We start from the raw sequence: 21,509 nt of genomic DNA on the forward strand, positions 1-21,509 counted from the left end.
ACAATCCAATCAACTATTTACAAACTTGTATTACAAAAGTTAATAACAAAAATGTACAACATTACTTATCAAATTACCTACGTTATGAAATACAAAAAAAAACTTAGAATTAAAAGTAAGAATAACAAAAATGCATTCCACCGGCAACACTACGGACTAGTCTAACTCCTTAGCGTCCACGTCGCAAACCCTGGGCGATGGGATTACACTCATAATAGTGTGATCACAGCAGATGAATGGCGAGTTTCTGGTGCCTTAAAACTAAAATCAACCAGCTTAAGGAAGGTAACGTCAATAGAAAAATATATCAGAGAAGGCAACGGAAAACCACTCTGGTCATCTTTTCTCGGGAATTACTTCGGCGAGTACGTCTATAAGCTGTCGTCCTGGCTGCGAAATATAAAAGTAGCGCAGGGCAGATACATATGCTTTCGCTGTAGTAATCGCTTACGTCGGGGGGACCCAACAAGGCCCTATAAAAAGAAGATATGGATAAGATGTAATAAAATATAAATTTAACAATCAAAACTAAAAAACAATCATATTTTTTAAAGAAAATATATTTTTACAACAAAACAAGGTTTATGATTTTGGGCAACTATAAGTTAGTATCATCATAGAAATTTATTTTAATATATAGTCATTGCAAGGAGAGAAATTAAGTTATTATGAGTAATTTAGCAGTGGATGCTCTATTCAAGTCGATCGATCAAGATAAAAACAGTTTTATCAAAGCATCTACGTGGTATCTACCAATTGATTGATTGAAAATAGCATCATCTTGGTAGATAGCACTTTTTCCGCAAATTACCTAATAATATGTCATTTTTCCTAACGAACCACTGACTAGCGAAAATATAATGCCTCATCGGCTCCTTGTTGTACAAGAATAATAATTTTCCAAAAAAAAATTAGGTGTTTTTCACCTAAATATCTTTAATCAGAACATTCTGACATTAAAAAAACATTGAGCTAGTGGATGTGATATTTGATGCAAAAAAATGTAAAATTACTTAGGTATAATTCTATGCTATTCAAATTTAGTATAGGGTAGAATTGAAAATTGCATTTTTTACCTATACTCGTGGACGTAAAATCATGGACATTTTCTACAAAAACCCAATTCAAACAAAAAAAATAGCTTTAAAATCTTAGTATTTACATTAATATTATATAAATTGAGTTTTTCCCCTTACATTTCACGGTGGAACTGCATTTTAATTATAATAAGAAAAACACGTTTATAGTTTTATTTCAAATGCTTACCGGTGACCGGTTTTCGTCGTGACTGACATTGTCAGACTGGTGGGAGACTAAGCAAATTTCTATGATTTTTTTACTGCTTTTTTCCGATTTTATGGTTTTAGTTTTTTCTATCATAAACTAAGATTAATAATAAAATGATGTGACCTAACTTAGAGTTACCCGTGCCGAGGACACTTAACGATATACTTTTTTAAAAAATATTTTTACATGTGAGAATAAACAAAGAAGACTTATATACAGAGATACTTAACAAAATGTTCAGAAAGTTTTAGGCACTAAGTATTTAACATTAAATTTAATTTATGTACACCTACATTACTTGCATTATAAAACGTACAATAAAATAACAAAAACGTAAAATGAACAATACATTTGTAGAGCAATTTATTCAATATTGGGTTGGGCGAATGAGAAAATTCATTTTACTTCTACCCAGTTCCACTGTCCATTTTTTATGGCCTTTTTGAACATTTTCTCATTTCTTATTGTTTTAATAGACAGTGGAAGTAGGTTATAGATTTTTATTACATAGTACTTAAATAATCACTAATTCTTATAATTACTTGTATAATCCATAATTTGTAATATACAAGTGCATGCAGTATGTTTCTTTATTGAGTGATACCGTGTGTGTTCGATTTGTTCCGACGTTTCGGCTACCATTGCAGGAGCCATCTTCAAGGTAAACTTAGTGAGAGACTCAGTTTACCCTGAAGATGGCTCTTGCAATGGTAGCCGAAACGTCGGAACAAATCCAACACGCACGGTATCACCCAAAATAGAAACAAATTGATAACAGTGACCGCGAAAACCTATTTAAGTGCATGCAGGATTGTAAAATTAAATATTTTACATCGGTTTTCAATACATGCATTCAATTAAATATTAAATTTATAAAATTGTTGGTATTTTTTGCTTTTATCATTTTAATTCAAACTCTTTTATTCCGATAAATACATAAAATCACGATTGCTTGCAGTTGTGTATAACATAAACATTTGCTTAAGCTAGGGTTTCCTAGAACAGCGGTGCCCGTATCTTAACGACCGTAGTGAACGGTGATGCGGTGGACAGCCGTCGTAACGGTGACTAGAGAGTGGTTTCCTAGGAAAACGGTGTTGATAACACCGTTCAAAAATAAAACCAATTTCTAGTCACCTCTACGACGGCTGTCCACCGCATCACCGTTCACTACGGCCGTTAAGATACGGGCACCGCTGTCCTAGGAAACCCCAGCTTTAGTCTCCCACCAATCCTACGATGTCGGTCACGACGAAACCCGGTCACTGGTAAAAAATTTTAATAAAAGTCTAATAGAACTTTACACTTATTTTTATTATTATATTTATCCTATTTTGTCTGTTCTTTTTTAACAGTCCACTTTTGTTTAATGTAAGCGCGGTCTATACATTTTTGCTATACTATATAAAAAATGAGTCCTTGCTAGGCCAACCAGTTCTCTTTTAATCTCCTGTATTCACACGTCACTCACATGCTTTTTTTGATTTCTTTTATGGATTATGCTTTTAGCTAGATTTCATTATTTTAACGATTTAACTTTGTACAAAAGGATGAAACGATGCATAATATTTCACGTAAAAGAAAGACGTGAAAAGATGGAGAAATATATATTTTCTTAATCAAGCCATTATGATATCTCGTGTTTCTTAGATCTTATAAGAAAAATAAAAACCTTTTTATCCCCAACGTCAAAACGATTCCGTTTACTTATCGAGATCTCAAATATGAAGGTGGGGAATAAATAATAACATTTACAAATAACTCTTTGAAGGGTAGTCTCCAGGAAAAATTTCGCCTCTCCTCATCCTCGCTGGATTCCCGGCAAAAAGTAAGTAAAAGAGAGGTCCTTCACGGGTCATAATCTCTTTTGATGGGGCCATTCCTGTGGTTAATAATGTAGGGGCGCGGTACTGGGAGGGTTTAGTAGTTTTACAGCTGACTTTAGCTTCCCTACCGGTACTTAGAGATTATGTAGGCTTGAAAATGTATGCAGCACGGATAATTAAATAACTTTCATTTTATTTTTATCATGCTCCATTCCCACTCGGGTGTTATGAATATAATTTATATTTATTTCAACGCAATTATTACTTCCCTTATACGACTTAAATTCAAATAAGTAAAAAAAAGTTTGACGAAATCCACTGTGTTGAAGTAGAAGCGTACACACGCATATTTTCACAGTTTAAACTCTACTTTGAAATGCGCTATAATTTAGTTTTTTTTAACACCTTGATAAAAAAACATTGTCTTTTCAGTTAAAAACATAGGGTCAATGGTTGTTGTTAAGTACTGAATTTCCATTTTTGAAACTGGCAACTCATGTAAAACTGTGAATGTCCCGTTCCTACCCAAATCCTTCCCTTTTCAAAATTCTTGTGCTTCTATCGTCCTGTGAGCAAGTCACATGTGAAAAGTTGTCTCTCTAAAAAATCTTTATCATATACTGCGTCAGCATATTTCGTACAAAGTGAAGTTTAGTGTTATATAAACAACCTAAATTATACAGTTAAATATCATCTGCGCGATACCGGTATCCATGCTACAGCAATGGTAAAGTGCTTCATATAAGAAACAATTGGAAGAACTTTAAAAGCGAGTAACAATTTCCATACAGTCCTTTTAATTCTTATTCTCGCTGTTTTCAGTGTACAGTGCCTGAAAAGCATTGAGCTGACCAAACATTTCTTTTTGTGGTTCATTTCTTTTTTTTAATAATGAGGCGGATAAAGAAAACAGTTGTATGAGAAACAAAATCAGATAGCTGGACGAGTGTTTTTGACTCGATCGATGGTTGCTATCATAGAAAAACCTAAATAAACCAATCAAATGGAGATAAGTCCGCCTTATTTTGGAGGAATTGACGCATCTTTCTACCATTCTAGAGGTAATGGACTGGATTTCTCGTAGAGTGAACATGAAATATTGATTTTTTGGGATGTTTGAACTGGAATATTTCATTGTTCTTGGACTGGAACCTGAAGCGTTAGACTTATTACCTTACATTCATCTAACAGATATTCGAAACACGCTACATTTGATTTACCAATGCAGTACCCTATGCACTACTGAGTGCGGAAAAGGGAATCATGATGATGATAAACAAGTGAAAAGTCAGTTACATTTTTTTTGTTTTTTTTTTATACAAAAACTATTATAAGGAACAAGAATTCATTTGTAAACAAAACAATCTTTTAGAAGCACAAAGAACCTACGTATTACACAACATTGTCACTGTTGTTAGAGAAGTGAATTTAAGAGTGAATAAGTATTCTTTGGAATTCGACCATCTTTTTTGGAAATATTATATAAATCGTTTGTATTATTTTATAATTAAAAGTGATTTTAACTCAATATTATCAATTCCCTATACACACCTATTTGTGCATATGACACACCATTAGCATTACAAATTCAGCATATCTGTATTATTTTTGTTATCGTGTATTATAAAGCCACGTGAATTTATATTTCGAATATTATTAAGAATGTGCACACCAATTGCAGCATATTTTTATCATTTTTGTTACATAAATGTAAGATGTCCAGTAACAATGAAATATTCTAGTGTAAAAACACATAATCAAATGAACATTCTATGCCAACCATTCTAGGAATCGAATCCGAGACATATTACGTGCTACGCAAACGCATTTGACCACTAGGCGGACGAATCAACCAAAAGGTATAGGTGTGCGAGATTTTTTTATCAAATAAAAAAAACTTTAATTGGCTTATTTTTTATTTTGCCTTTCGGCCGCCGATATACGTACAAATTCAAACCGTGTTATTCTATTTTAGAAAATGTAATGGGATTTATTTACACGTCAATAATAAATGTTCTAACCACTGACTACGGTTCAAACTCTATAAAATTGTACGTATACAACTATGGGGGATATCAATCATAGTAATGGTGTTTTAATGTTTGTTTAAACACAATCCCATCAAATGAATGGGTCTTAGTTATTTAATGTGTTCATTAAAAGCAAAATGTTCAAAGTGCTAATACGTGTTAATGTCTAATCGTGGGAATCGATCGAGTCTATCATTAAACCAATTCGCTACTAGTGACTTAATATCAGCCACGCCAGGCTACGAATAAGCGTTAGATTACTGGGGAAATTCCTTTTGGCGTAATAATTAATCTAACGACTTTGAAAGTGTTATATAACAGATACAACAAATAGTACCAAAAGTATGTAATAAATATGGAAATAGAACTCTCAAATATTTGGTACCTAGAATTTTTAATTTATTACCAAAAGAACTTAAATTTAACTCACACTGTAACAAGAGCAAAATAAGAGAGTGGCTACTCGATCAAGAGTTTATACATGAATAGTAACTTAGGTGTAAATATTTTAATTTTTCATATATTTTCTTGTATTTAAAAGATAAATTTATATATTATTATTTTTTCCGTATATACTTTCCGGCTGTTAATTTTTATCTGTTATTCATTGTAATTATAAATGTAAATAATATTATTAAGTCAGTGTAAATATAATCTTCACCAACAAGCTACAAAAAGTGGCTTGGTGGGATTTTAGTTTTAGTAAAAATATAACAAGTGAATTTTGTTTTAAATTGTAAAAATGTATAATTAAGCTATTAAATAAAAAAAAATAAAAAAAATACAACGACTGTATGGAAGGATATACAATTTGTAAAGTATTTTCATACTTTACTTTGTCAATTGTTATTTGTGAATTATAACGATAGAACGCCATATCACTCAATATTTGCATACAGACCTCGCTTCCTCTACATTCATACATCTTCTCATGTACGTACGCCGATTATTCCTACTTTTGACATGTCCAGCTTCAAGTATTTGATGGACTTGGTCGTGCCATGTCTTCCTCGGCCTTCCTCGTTTTCTGCATCCATCAACATTCGCATCGTAGATCCTTTTAGCCGTTTTCTCGCTGTCCATTCAGTCTACATGTCCAAACCAACGCAGCACCCCTTTCTTGATTCTGTCGATAATGCATATCTCAACCTTACACAGTTCACGGATCTCGACATTTGTGCAGCTATCATACATCGTTTAACCACACGTTTGCCTGAGGGATCGCATTTCGACAGCATTTAACCTACTTTCATCATCATTTTTCCAATTCTATACTTCGCTCCCATACATTAGAGTTGGCACTAGAACTCCATTGTGAAGTGCTAGTTTAGCCTCCTGCAATAAACATTTGTTTGCCAAAGTAGATTTGTTAGAAATATACTAAAATTCAAACAAACATATCTAAAACATATATTTTATTAATGACCAATATTCAAGTGTATATTTTTAACTATTAATGTTTATTTTTAAAAATATAAATAACATTTATATATTCATCATATGACAAGTTAGGTACCATTGCACAAAAAGTTTTTCTGGGTTATTATGCCGTGTGTCGTTTGTACTATTTACCGACGTTGCGGATCGCATTACAGTGTCCATCATAAGGGTTTATTTTGCTGTTGATGGACGATGTAATGTGATTTATAACGTCTATAAATATGACAAACGACACACGGCATAATTACCCAGAAAAACTTATTGGGCATCTAAACGGCCATGAATTTAAAAAAAATTGTTTACCCTTACTTACGCACTTTTTTGTATTGCCTTTAATTCCGTCAGCATCTCAATCTTTTTATCCGCACGGATAGAGTTCCGGGTTCGATTCCCGCTATGATCACTTCAATAAATAAAGGTTCTCATAAACCTAGGTCTTCTGTTCTGCAATTAATAACTTTATTTAGGCCTTTTTCTTATTGTGGTTAAAAGTCAAGTAAGCGGAAAATTCAAGAAATATGGATGTTCAAACATTGGCAAAACAGTGCATATCACACAATGCTCCTACGGATGATAATATTTATCTCAGGATTTGTTACTTAATCAACGTATTTTATGTGGATATAAAAACAGTTATTAATAAAATACCAGAATGTTTTGAGTTTGTCTAAATGTTTGTAGACTAACTGGATTTCCCTACTTAGGAAGTTATTAAGATCTGAATTGCCACAGATGGAGAAAACATTTTCGAGAAAGAATAATTTAAGTCTAGGCATTAACGGGGCTTATGAGTTGACATTGGCAGGTTTAAGTGGCCACTTTACACACTGTGTAACATTCGCTTTTTTGCCTGTCAAACATCCACAACTCTTCCATTATAGAATTTTACTTCTAAACCTAGACTTTTTATTCCCTTCTCAAAATTGTTATTTCTGTCTGTTTCAATAAAGTAAGATAGTTAAATTCTAACTATAAAAGAGACAACAATTTTCGTAAAGGGTGTAACAAAAATCTTTCTAGCAAATCGTTTCAACTCGTTATGCAAAATACCCAGCTAACTAATCTTTTTTTTACTCTTCACTACGGAATTATTTGAAAAGTAATTAACATTTGTAAATCAAATACCTCTTAACGTTAATTCTACGTTTTCCTAAATGTTATCTTTCCCAGTGTTCAAAAACAAGCTTAACAAAGTACCAAACTCTTGATTACAAAAAGAGGAGAAGAGATTTACCGATGTTTGTCGATATAATCCTCCCGATTTTCTAACTCAAAATTCGAGTATTTGTAAAAAAGTTTCAGTCGACAACCGTGGTACGAATGATGATTTAAACAGATGTTTGTAAAAAAAATAGTGAACATCTCGAGATCCAATTTAGGTTACAAAATTTAAATCTAATACTGTTTGACTTTCCTTACTTTTTTTAATCGACATTAATATATATTGAATGGCATTAAAAAAAAATTATTTTAAGAGTCCCAATCAGAACTAGCTCTGTTGGTATATTCGTAAATTTTAATGTAACATCTGTAAAACAACTTTGTGCAAATGCTCTATCTTCTATCTACCTTTCATAACTCTTTCCACAGATACAATAGTTACTAGATACTCCACCCTGATGCTATAAAAACAATTAAAAATGAATACAACTTTCGGTCAAAGAGGATTGGCCTACTACTCGGTTAAAGAGTACAATCTACTTCTATTATCCACAAAGGCAATTAGTAAGTACTCACAGTATAAAATTGCTATTAATAAATGGATAGTGGAGGTGGGTTGCGTACGGATCGATGAGTGAATCAAGCCAAATGGGTAAAATTGTGGGTACTGTTTATGAAATTTGGTCTTCAAATTGGTTTTGTTTTCATGATTATTTTAGTTTATATTGCTTATTATGTTAATGATAATTAGGTTAATTAGCTTTTTTTTTTAATTTTATTATTATTACGTTAACTTTGTAAAATAACTAATTTTAGGCATGTTTTACGTATTGTAAAATGATTCCTTCGGCACGGGACACCCCACTGAGGGTACATTATTCTGTATAAAAAAAAGATTTCAAACATTGTAAAAGTATATATAAATAAATTAATATAAATAAAGATAAAATACTGCATAAAAGACGGTAAGAACATAATTATATTTGATTACAGAAAATATTACAATTTTCGGCCAAAAAAACCAGTTCACATTAGGTATTATTTAAGTTTCAGTATTCAGAAAAAAAAGTCAAGAGTTATTGTAACAGCATTTCAATAACGTAAGTTAATACAAGATAGTAGTAGTAATAGTTGCATGTTGGTTTAATTGGTGTCCCGACGAAGAGACGGGTACGTCTCGAAACCGGTAGACAAAGAAAAGTCGATGAGTGGTTATATACAAATTATCTGTTATTTTGACATTATTACCGTAAAAATTTTTACTCTAATATCTGACAATGGAAAACAAAACATATCAATTTATCCTTACTCGTTTCCGAACCGGTGTAGTTGACGATTGGAGAATTTAAAAAATAATTATGTTTACCAGACGCCACAACAAAAACAGACTCTTAATCTTGGATGTGTGTTTGGTACTTTTACATTCATATTACTAGTAAGTTGTTCACAACTATTTTAAATCAAACAATCAAGTTGTAGGATGGGGAACAAACCCTTTATCGACCAAACCGATATGTTTCAAACCGTCTAATTGTAATGTCGGTTCAGAAGTCGGAATAAAAATGGCTGCCATTATCCCTAAAGCTTGGACCAGACTAGCATTAGGTTCATCCCTTGACCGTCCTTAGGGGACTAATTTCCTAGCATCCCCAACAAATGTGAGGTAATATAGCTTGATAATCTTAATGCCGACCCCAATACCTAATACTGATCGTTCCATACGTATCCGCCGAAGTAGACGTAACAAGTAATGTATTCACTCTGATTTTATTACTCTTTACGCCTTACTTATAAACCTGGCATAAAGTTACGCCTAGGCATAGTGCTAGAATATGAATAAGAATACCATCCCAATTTTAGTGATAGAATAAGGATGATGCTTAGGAGATTAATAATTTTATCTTCTTAAATGTTATTTAATGGTTGTGTATAACCACTTACTGACATACCCATCTCTTCGTCAGGACATCAATTAAACTAGCTTGCAAATCCCACTATACGCCTTCACCAAAGTTGTTGAACAAACATATAAAACCAACTTGCTGATACGACATATGCTTTTACTAGCTAACACTTAAGTATTGAGAAGACGTACAATGTTAGTTTTATTTGTGTACTGACAAAAAGACTGGTAAATCTTGAAACCGGTAGGCATATAAAAGTCTGTCAAAAGTTTTATATAACTATTTAGTAACATTTAATAAAATGTTTGACTTTAGTCTGTCGAGGTTTATTTAGAGAGGTATTACATAAAACTAAACTTTTCTTGCAACGCGCACTAAAATTTAAATATTACCTGTTAAATACATAAAAAATAACGAGACATCTAATATTTATTTTATTTAATTATGGGAAAATAAAAATGTATGAGTTTACTCACCCTAACACAGAATATTATATCTAGAATATCTCTACAATCGATAAATATTTTAAATAAAATAAGACCATCTTTTTAATTGGTATAGTATTTTTGCTATCAACATAAACAGAAAAATAAAGCATACCAAAGCAAAATTATAAAATATCTTCCAAGTCTTTCGATAATAATTTTGCGATCTGAATTTCAAATAAAATAAAACGCATCATTAGACCTTTTAAGCAGCAGTTAACCAGAGATAAAATTGGATTTAGTAACCTGAATTCCTTCCTCACTAAGCATTCCAGCGTAATTAGCAATAACGAGTAATATTCGTGAAGGGAGCCTTCTGCTATAAAGAACGCCATTCACCGCAAAATATTTACAATATTCTAGTTCATTAGTCCGGACGGTTAGTAGGGACTAGGTACTGTAATTAGGTTGTCCTGGGGGTAAGATGAGAAGAAAATTCGTGTGCGGAAAATTAAGCCTTATTGTCTATATTACGGAGGGTGTAATCTGGGTGACGCGATTCGATTGGAAGTTGTATTACTACATAGCTTAACCGACATTTGATACTTCTTGAATAAAGATCTTGATTCGTATTACAAATTATGCTATGCTTCAACTACTGGGTAAAAATACTATTAGTTTTATTAACATTTTATTTGTCGTGTATTTTTTCGCCTTGAATAAAAAAAATATTCCCAAACAATGATAAAAAAAATATTCTTTTCGTGAGTGACAAATTTTAAACATTTATTATAATCGCAATTCGCAAAATTGCAATCGCAAAATTGCAATTTATTATGTAAATATAACAATCACTTTGTGATTTGAATTAATTAATGTTTATAAAACAAACTAGGTTCATAATTCATTATCATTCTCCTAACTCCCATCCCGTTCACAAATGAACGTAGTAATGCAGAAAGAAGTCAGCTATAGAAAAGTGAAACTGATATAATTGCACCTTTGTGAAAAGAGTAAATAATCAAATTAACACAACAGTTGGAATGATTTTGACTTTGACAAATGATAAACTATGAATACATAAGGTTTTTTTTTATAGTAAAACAAGAATATAATTTTGTATTTGACCAGTTTTCGTGATTTTGAGAGTATCTTAAATTTTTTCTTGTGCTGTGGGTGTTTTCTGCAAATTGAGAAATACCGTTATTGCGATCGATACTATTTTCAGAAGGTGATTATTATAGTTTTTTGTATGAAAGCCGTCTTGCGATTTTTAGCAGAACATAGAATTGAATTTACTTCACCCGATAACATCAATTTTTCATTTTTCCAAAATTGTCGACTGGCTGCTTTCTGCATAACTACATTAAATTATCCCTCCTTTTTTAGCTCGTATTACTGTTTGACTGCAGTTCGAATAGAGAATCATCTCTTATCCACTATCAAAAATGTATCTACAGCAACATTATTTTAATCGTTTCTAGAAAAACATTTTACTTCTCATTAACAATAACTCTTGTATTTATAAGGTTGCTAGCTTTTTTCAAACATTAATTTATGTACATTTTAATTTTACCTAAATTTTTTTTTCATTTGGTCGCCTCACTAGCACACATTTTTTTTTTTTTCACAGTCTTTATTCAATAAAATATACACATTATTACAATATTAATACATTATAAAGAAAACAAAGTATTAAGACATATTTTGTCCCGATAAACTATTCAATAATAGTTTGTCAACGGGTGCTCAGACATTAGTTTTAATTAATAATCAAATAAAAAGAGTACTGACATAATACTGTATACGTATAAAATAAAAAGAATAAAAAATAGTTTAAAGAATTTTTAATTTTTTTAAGTAAGAAAATAGAGTATAATGATACAATTTAATTAAAGAATACTGATTTACTTGAATATATTTTAAATATAAGAAAAAAAAATAACAAACACATATCTAAATAGTGTGTGCTCATAAATGTAATCAAAACAAGATACAAAATAAATTAAACAAAGGAAAGTAAATCGAGAATTTAAATTCATATCTACAGAAAAAAATTAAAATAATAAGAAAATTAAAAATACATATTAAAATTAAGATCTAAAAAATGTAAATGAAATAAGAAAATCATAAAAGTCAATTCAGGATTTAAACCATTTAGAGAACGTCGTTTTTTCTCTTGGTTGAAATTTGTGTCATAAAAAATTACTTCATCTCTGTTGAGATTTCCGTCTGTTTCAAAGTTAACTGTTTTTGTTTTTTCCAGGAATAGAACAATAATCCAGTTTGGATTATTGGTGCAGAGCAAGTAAGAATGTAATTTCTCAGCTGGTGTAAACTCGTGCCAATCCGCAAGGCACTTAAACATATCAGCTCTTCCCAACGCTATTTCAATTTAAAGAAAACTCGCGATAATGTTGAAGTGGAAATCCACGTCCCACGTTATGTACGAACTGGATTGTGCACTGTCTTCAAACACGCGATTCCATTTCCATCACCGCATTAGGGCTGGCACTTGCCAATCACTTAATAACATAAATATATTAAAGAAATTATTTTATTTATTTATTATTACAATTAACGGCCGTAGCCAATTTGTACAAAGTGTTCTGGTTAAACTCAGAAAAACTAATGTTTGGTAAAAAAAAAGTATAAAAGATTTAGGTATAGTAAAAGACTGAAGTATGGAAGAAAAATAGTAAAAAAGAGATGCATTTTAGGTTTGTAAATATTACATAGGCACACATTGTTAGGCACACAAATTCAACAAAAATTAACAGACATTTATATGAGTATATTATACAAACAGACTGAATCTCCAGTTCATCGGTTATTGTTACGAAGTCAGTGGTACTTACTTCCTATGTACAACCGAATGAGCATGAACCCATCTGCTTGTATATATAATTTTTCAGGGGTCTCAAACGAATTATTTTTTTTATTTATACGCCAATTAAATTGCTTAAAAGTGAAAAGAAAACTTTTCTGTATAATAGAAAGATGTATGTCTTTTGATTTTAAATGCTCCTATAAAAGTTTTTTTAACAATAAATAGAGATTTATAGATTGAGTTTTTTTACGGACATTTCTTGGTGGAACTGCATTTTATTTATTACTAGGGGACCTGACTGACGCTGTCCTGCCTAAACGTTGGCTTGCCAGCTATTAGCTGGTTAAACGAACGTTTTTTCGTAAATAAGGACACATGTTATTTATTTAGGACTTTTTTAAGCTATTTATTTATTCGGAAAAGGGATTGGTTTTTGTTTTATCTCGTCATGTGATTGGTTAAGAGTTCTCGTTGTGCTTGAATCAAAATTGAGCAAAAACCACTGTTTTAGTGCCATAAACCAGGAAAAAAATACGGAAATACGTGTAAAGAAAATTTAGACCGAGTCTTCTAAAATTATGACACTCAACTCATGTCTAACGCGAATTTAGTCATTTTTTAATCGCTAGTCGGGTTTTGACGTGACCATGACATTAAATTCAAAACAAATAGAAGAGAAAAATTACCGTGTTGTGAAAAAAACTGTGGAAAAGGACTTTTCACTAATAAGTAAGTACCTAGGTACTTACTTTATGATTGAATTTCAAAACTAAAAATTATTCAAATATTGAATTTAATTAGGTACCTAGGTACTTGTTTATGGTTCAACTGTGGGATATAACGAGATACTTTGCCCGGGGCAACGGGTGAAGACCTCATCGGCTGTGATGGCAGAGATGAAGTGCATCAGTACGGCGAAACGGCGGCAGGGGCACAAATCTTCTCTCAGGCCACCTGGACATACTTCCGGCCATGTATTATTGGAAGACAGCGACGTCGGGCAGCACGTTGTGTTGCGGGTGAACACTAGTCAACGGTGGCATCCCAATCCCCAGTTAGCAAGAGGGGTTACAGTCTTGGCGTTAGGTGGCAACCGAACGTACAAACAAACCAAACAAATCTTCTGGTCCGACGTGGAGACTGAGGACTAGGAGGGCTGACACCAAGTAAATGGGACATGCAGCCAAGAGGAGGAAGAAAAAGAAATACATCCGTAAATTTAAATACGTGTAATTCAAATTATTTTTTTTCAAAGATTTCACAAAAATATATATCTGTTTTTATATTATTCATACATCCAAATAATACTTAAGTTTATACAATTGTTATTGCTTTATACTTGAATTATTTTTATTTATTTATTTATGACAAAATACAAGGTTTTAAAACTTTACATTTTACATTAGATTACATATTTTAAATAAAATATTACAACAAAAAAATATTACAATAAAATAGTACAAATGTACGAAATATTCCCAATCAGCAAAAGTGCTGGTATGATGGGATATAATATAATAACACAATAGTTTAAATAAAAAAATCGATAAAAAAATATCACATTGCACTCGTCACACGGGATGAAAGAACTGTTTTATTAAGGTGTTTTTTAAGTACGTACATGTTTTGTATATTTTTTCAATCATTAGAAAGTGAATTGTAAAAATTGATTGCTGTATACAAAAAACAGTTTTTTTTTCTGTTGGTCCTAGGTTGTTCGCAAGTTAAATTATTTGATGCTCTTGTATTTCAACTCTTTTATTATCATAATTATATAAAATCACGATGTACAACCTGATAACATAGGAATTTGATTGGTCTTCCACTAGTCTGACGATGTCGGTCAGGACAAAACCCGTTTACTTGTAAATTTAAAAAAAAATAGAATAGAACCATGTATATTTTTGTTATGTTTTGTTAAAAATCAAACTTATTTAAGCACTGTTTGGTTGGACGTGCAAACTATGATCCATAATAATATTACAATATTTGTATTGTTATTTAAACATTTACATATATATTGTTTGTGATTTCAATATTTATGTTTATTTTTTTCTATTCAGGGCTTTTTTTTAATGAACATTTTTTTTTTGATAACCCTACATCATTCTTTTTGAAAATGCAATCGCACGTCAAACTTTACTCGCGGTATATTATTAAAATCGTTCTCTTCCTCCGATTATATTATTGGAGCCCTGAGCTATGCAAGCGGAAAACTATTTCAAGATTTGTCTCAGAATATAACAAACTTAGAGGAGAAACTGCAGAGTTCTCTCAGGGTGTTCCAGAAGAAACTAACCCATAAACTTATCTATCATAGAAACTAACTACTGACCTTCATAGAGTTAGGGAGAGTTAGTCATTGCAATAAAACTTACCTAAATATAATAAAAAATAAATAATACTTCCCTTTCCGCGCCCAATAGTGCATTTGGCACTGCATTGGTTCACCAACCGCAGCGTAATTTTATCATTTTGATAACATGCAGATTGGATGATCAGGTGTACGCTTCAGGTGCCATTCCAAGAACTATTTATTTACTCATAAAAATTCATATATATTGCCAATAATAATAACGTATCCATGATTCTATGAGACCAAGAGCCCTGTATTGAGTAGGGATACAGAATATTGAAATTGGAAGTATGGTCATTATTAAACAATAGCAAAAATTAAAATAAAAAATTACAAAATAAACATATATTTCAATAAACATAAAGACAACATATGCTTAATAGTATATTATTTATGAAATATTATAGTGTAAAAATATCTTAGTATATAAATATTTCGTGTCTACAATGTCAGGAATCAAAACCAATTTAAAAACTATGTTATGTTCTGGATAATATTCGCAAATTATTTTTTAAGAACATTTATTGTTGTTTGAGGTGTCTGTTTATTTAATAAAAGTGAAAAAAAATGGTATATTTATATTTTCATGGGATTTTTTCGTTTCATTTATCCACATCTACTGGATTACTGGATACCTACTGGAGTGCACAGGTTACGGCATCTAAACTCCAATTGTATATTTGATCTTCTGTTATCTGATTATGAACTAAGACAAGCGCCGTAGCGCAGTTGGTTAGACGGCAAACTGAGAAAATGGTGTCGCGGGTTCGATTCCCGCCAGTTGCAATAAAAAAAATTATAGGATGTTTTTTTCAATTGGTTTGAGTGCTGTGGTGTATTTAGCATTGCCTTTTTCCATATTCTTTCTATCCCACCCGCTGATAGCCTCTAAGTGGAAGCTTAGCGGGTTATTCCTTTCAAAAAAATATTAAAAACTACAAAAGTTAACCACTAAATTTTTGTAGAGTTTATGGTATACCCAGTTTTGCCCCCCGCTCTGTCCACATTTGTCTCTTCTAATGGAGCAAAACTGTAAATTGATTCATGATTTTCTTTTGTTTTTTTTTCAAGTTTAAAAACTTTTACATTTTGCAACAGGGATGAGCAATACCTTAAAAGACGGGTGAACTCTAATATTTTGTCTACAAACATTTGGACAAACTCAAATACATTTTGCTTTTTTTATTTAACGAATACAAAGAAAACATTGTGTTTAATCAACAGAGATTTGAGTACGTCCCAATCTTTATAGACTGGCTAGATTTCCTCCCAGGAGAGTTTATTAGATGATGGCAGAATGGTGGAAAACAGCCAATGACAGGTTATTTGCCCTGTAAATGCATAGTTTTCCATATTCCCTTCACAAAAACATTTTCCCTCTCTATTGCAACAAAATTAGATTTAAAAACTTCCTAGGGAAGAAATCCAGCAAATCTACAAATATTTTGACATACTTAAAACGTTGTTGATTAGACTAAATTTTATAAAAAGTATAAAAATTGAAAATTTGTTTTCAGGCGTTGCCTAGTAGGTAAAATTGTTCAGTCGGATAAATCTCACCAGCATAAATAAGGTTTTAGCTCTTTTACACTACCAAGATGGGAGAGTTGATCAAATGTGCATATATAAACATAGGCAGAATAGTTAATATTACACAGTGTGTAAAATAGGCCACTCAAACCAGCCAATGATAGGTCTTAAGCTTTGTGGATGCCTAGACTTCTATATTCCCTTCTTTAAATAGTTATTTATCTTTGATGTAATATGTTAATTATAATTAATGTTTTCCGTTTATTTTATGGATAAATTGTAAATTTTTCTTACAAAACTATTTTATTCATAAATATACTGTTCTGCTTACCTCTTTTTACTTCAAAGATTTTTATAAAATTTGTAAAAAAAATGAAAAAAAGTCGTTTAAAATAAAAGCTTTTAAAACCATTTCCTGAGCATCCTATACAAGTACACCTCTAGTTTGTTCTAGAACACTGAGCCCCAAAAGTACTTTACTGTAAAATATCACCATATTGTGACTTTACAAGATCCAGAAATATTATCGTACAGAGAATTGGTACTGTACACCTAAGACCCTAGGGCTTAAAAATATCTGGATTTGTTTAATGAAAATCTAGTACATATTTTTTTGACTTTGTGAAAATCGTTCTGTTTATTGCATTTAACATTTAAGAGAATCTATCAAGGTTTGAAACAAATGTTATTTTTTTTACTATTAACTAACATATTTTCATTTTGGTGCCATTTTTATTTGTCGCCTACAAGTTCAAAATGCACTAGGGCGGTCACTGCGCGGCGCGTCGCGGCAACACGAAATGTAATTTTCACTGTTTTGAACGAAACAAATTTCACTATTGCTGCATTACAATACGCGACACTCCATACAAAATAAATTCCGCGCCGCAGTGCAGTTTGACTTTTAGTTTTCTGAGCAATTCAATTCAATTTATTTATTTAAAACAATACATACATTACAAATTAAGATTTGATACGTACATATTATAAAAATACAAAAAAAACATAAAGAGACTTGTCAAAATAGTAAAAGAATCCTGCTTCGGAAAACCCCTTTGGATACATTGAACAGATCAACATTCAGAGTGATAGTTCTGCATAGCGGTAGCCCTTTCAACAGACATAACCATCGGCAGGTTGGTCCTGTATATCGGAATATGAAACAATCTATGCTGACGCTATCTGCAATAACTAACTACTACCGGCAATCACATAGACTCATACAAAATAAAATAGAACTAGGCTAGCTAGTCCACAATATGCAAGTTACAAAAATTATAAAGAATTTAAAAAACTAAGCAAAAAACTTCATTTGACACAAAATAACATATTAAGGAAGAAATTTATGAAATACCCACAAAATCAAAACAAAAGAATGTTGTACATAAAAATTGTTTCAGAGCACAATAATAAAGACGTGCAGTTGTTGTTTTTTTTTTTTTTTTTTTAATTTATAGATTATGAAACAAAGCCAGAAAAAAATCATTTATATGTATCGAATACACAATTATTATCATCGCCAGTTCTTTGGGCATATTTCCAGGGGAGATTCTAATAGTTTGGAGAAAACTATTCTCCTGGGAAGTGTCGAAGGGACAAGGTCGCGTGGACGTCAACCGACAAGATGGAGCGGTACAGTCACTGAGTTATCAGAATCATCACTGACGAATGCCTATAGAAGAACAAAACCGTTCCAGATGGAGGGAGACTGTCCACAGACGAACCATGCCTGGAGTCAGGCGTAATCACCATCCCCAGTCATGAGGCACGGATTGAAAAAAGATCATCGCCATGATTCTGTAAAGTTTATTAAAACGCGCTTAACGTTGAAAAACGTGGCTACTCGTAAACCGGATATCTGACACAACAGATAACAGTGCTCTAATAATTTATTAATTGTTTACCTGTACTTATGGAGTTTCAAAGTAGTTAATTTTTATTGTAACTTGTGCGTTCTCGAGAAAATTTCACTGTTTAACTTATTGTTGAATTTTAGGTGAAAGGTTGAACAGGTTCCATATGAAAAACTTCTCCAGAATATTTGATTGGCAATTCTAATAAATTAACATAAGACGAATAGGAAATTATGCTTACATAGAAGAAGTTTATTCTTAAAGTATTTAAAGATAAAAGATCTAACAACCCAACTTATAATGATGAGGACTTGTATGGACTACCAATATTGAGATCGTAAATTCTTCATGCAATAAACACTTCAGGAAATAGAAAAGCTTGCGGACCAGATAATATTTCAGTTGAGGTATTGAAACTCATCAGTGACGATAATATTGACTCTCTGCCAAGGTTATTTAACGCAATTTATGACACAGGGGTTATCCCCAAGACTGGTTGAGATCTACTTTTGTGACACTGCCCAAAAAGCAACACTCAAAAAAATGCATTGACTGCAAATTAATAAGTCTGATGAGTTATTTACTTAAATTGTTACTTGAAATTATACATGCGAGGATTCGGAATAAATGCGAACAGAACCTAAATGATACGCAGTTTGGCTTTAGAAATGCCCCCAGAACAAGAGATGCTTTATTAGCTGTTTGGCTGCAGAAGTGCCGCGATCAGAGAAAAGAGATTTTTGCATGTTTCATAGATTATGAGAAAGTATTTGACAGGATAAAACATTCTTATTTTACGAAAATGTAGAGGGAGTGTAATAAAAAAACCAAAGATTAAATGTTTATCCAAACCTTATACTGGTGCAAAATAGCTGAAATCAGATGCGTTAACGAAATATCAGATGCAATACCTATTCAGCGGTGAGTGGAACAAGGTTGTATCCTGTTCCCGCTGCTTTTCAACTTGTATTCTGACTATGTTTTTAAGAAAGCGCTGGACAACCATTAAAAAGGGCTGAAGATCAATGGAGTTGTAAATAACAATATCAGGTACGCCAATGACACTTCTTTGCTGGTGAATACTATTACCGATCTTCGAGAGCTGTTAAATAGTGTCTGTCCATTTGGCAAACAACTGGGTTTAACAATTAATGTTGGTAAAACGAAATGGATAACATTTGGCCGACCTAACTAATCCGCATTTTTTCTTTAATTAAAGAGTAGCGACATTAAAAAGGTGGACAAGTTTAAGTACCTCGGCAGCATTCTAACAGAGACCCTTGACCCATAAATAGAAATGAAATGTATAATTGAGATAGCAAGAGCTGTTTTCAATAAAATGAAATCTCTTTTCTGCAATGCTAATCTAAACTTGAAAAAAATGCATTATTGTATGGCTGTGAGACTTGGACTCTAAAGGTGAACTCTATGAACAGGCTGGAGGAATTTGAGATGTGGTTGCATGGCAAAATGCTTAAGATATCTTGGACAATATAACAAACTCAGAAGTCTTAAGTTGATCAAGAACGAACCGAGAACTCTTAACTACGTCTACGGCGAGAGGAAAAGTTATTATACCTCTACGCAAACAGCGCACTAAATTTGGTGAACGCGCATTTGCGGTCGCAGGCCCTATGGCATGGAATGCTCTCCCAGCAGAGGTGCGAGGCTGTGAAAGTGAAGTGATGTTTCGGAAAAAACTTAAAACCCACTTGTTCTCTAAATCATTTGAATAAATCCGTAGCACGTGACAACAAAATAAATTATTTTAATTAAATTACAAATTTAAAAGCTTCAATTAAATTAACTTAACAATAGAATCACCATGTAAAGCGTCCTTGAGGTATTTTATTACGAAAATGGCGCTATATAAGTTATCCATAATTATTTTTATTATTATTATTATAAAAGTTTGTAAAATATCGTATCTGGGGCATATAATGCGTGGAAAAAAGTACCATTCGCTTCATTTAATTTTGAAAGGCAAGATTGAGGGTCACTGCTGGAAGAAAACAGATGTCCTGGCTGCAAAATATACGAGACTAGACTGGCTTCAGGGCTGTGTAGCAGATTTTCTGGGCAGCACAGGACAGAAAGACTTTTGTCAGAGTGATTGCCAACGTTGGAGATACCTGACAAGGTTCTAAAAGAAGAAGAAGATAAAAATTGAAGTATTTTGTTAAATGATAAGTACTTTTTTTATTTAAATTAAAAGTACCTAAATATTTACAAACTAACCATACTGAAAAAATCAGAATGAATTTTTTTTTTTATAAAAAACTGAGGAGTGTGTCTTTTTTTTACAAACTGCATAGTTGGTAGCGTGATGGATTTTATTACTTAAATGTTTTGAACATTATTTATGCCTTTTATATTCTTGTCTTTTTAAATTCATAAATATCTCTTGATACCCTTCTTATATAGGTGGATTTTAAGGCGCTGTATATTAAGTCAGTCTCGCAAAGGCTGTATTTTTTAGTTAACACAGCCCCGCTCGCCTTTTATTACTCAAAGTTTTTTGTATATACGTAACGTTAAAACTTTTTATTATCTCGTCCTTATACACGACTTGCCTCTAACTCAACAGTTTTTGATGTATTGTAACAAGAGAAAATAAATTGGGGAGTAAAAATATGTAATAAAGTTGCTTAATTCTCACCCAAAAAAATGCTTTTATTTGTTAATTGCGTGCCTGAGAAATACTAAAAAGTTCAAGTGTATATGACTGATTACTTAAGGGTTTTTTCATCCCTCTAAATCCAACAGTCAATAGGGTACTGCACTAGTTTCCAAAGCATTTCGTATCTCCATCTTTTGTTTCACTGCCCAAAGATAAGATGATAATTTTAACACAAGTGCCAGTCCAG

At 32.0% G+C, this 21,509-nt stretch overlaps 1 protein-coding gene and 1 long non-coding RNA gene across 2 annotated transcripts in view; one reads left to right on the top strand and one right to left on the bottom strand.

Moving 5' to 3' along the window:
* The window catches only part of LOC148281486 (uncharacterized), a 281,181-nt gene extending 271,398 nt beyond the window's left edge, over positions 1-9,783 (bottom strand). The window contains exon 1 of the long non-coding RNA XR_015822343.1: positions 9,694-9,783. This is a non-coding gene — a long non-coding RNA (uncharacterized LOC148281486). The remainder of the gene's footprint in view (positions 1-9,693) is intronic.
* The window catches only part of LOC148281485 (agrin-like), an 808,766-nt gene that overhangs the window by 489,187 nt on the left and 298,070 nt on the right, over positions 1-21,509 (top strand). The window lies entirely within an intron of this gene.

The sequence above is a fragment of the Micrasema longulum genome, unplaced genomic scaffold (assembly GCF_059751315.1).
Source record: "Micrasema longulum isolate JH-2025_06_02 unplaced genomic scaffold, ASM5975131v1 h1tg000453l, whole genome shotgun sequence".
NCBI lineage: Eukaryota > Metazoa > Arthropoda > Insecta > Trichoptera > Brachycentridae > Micrasema > Micrasema longulum.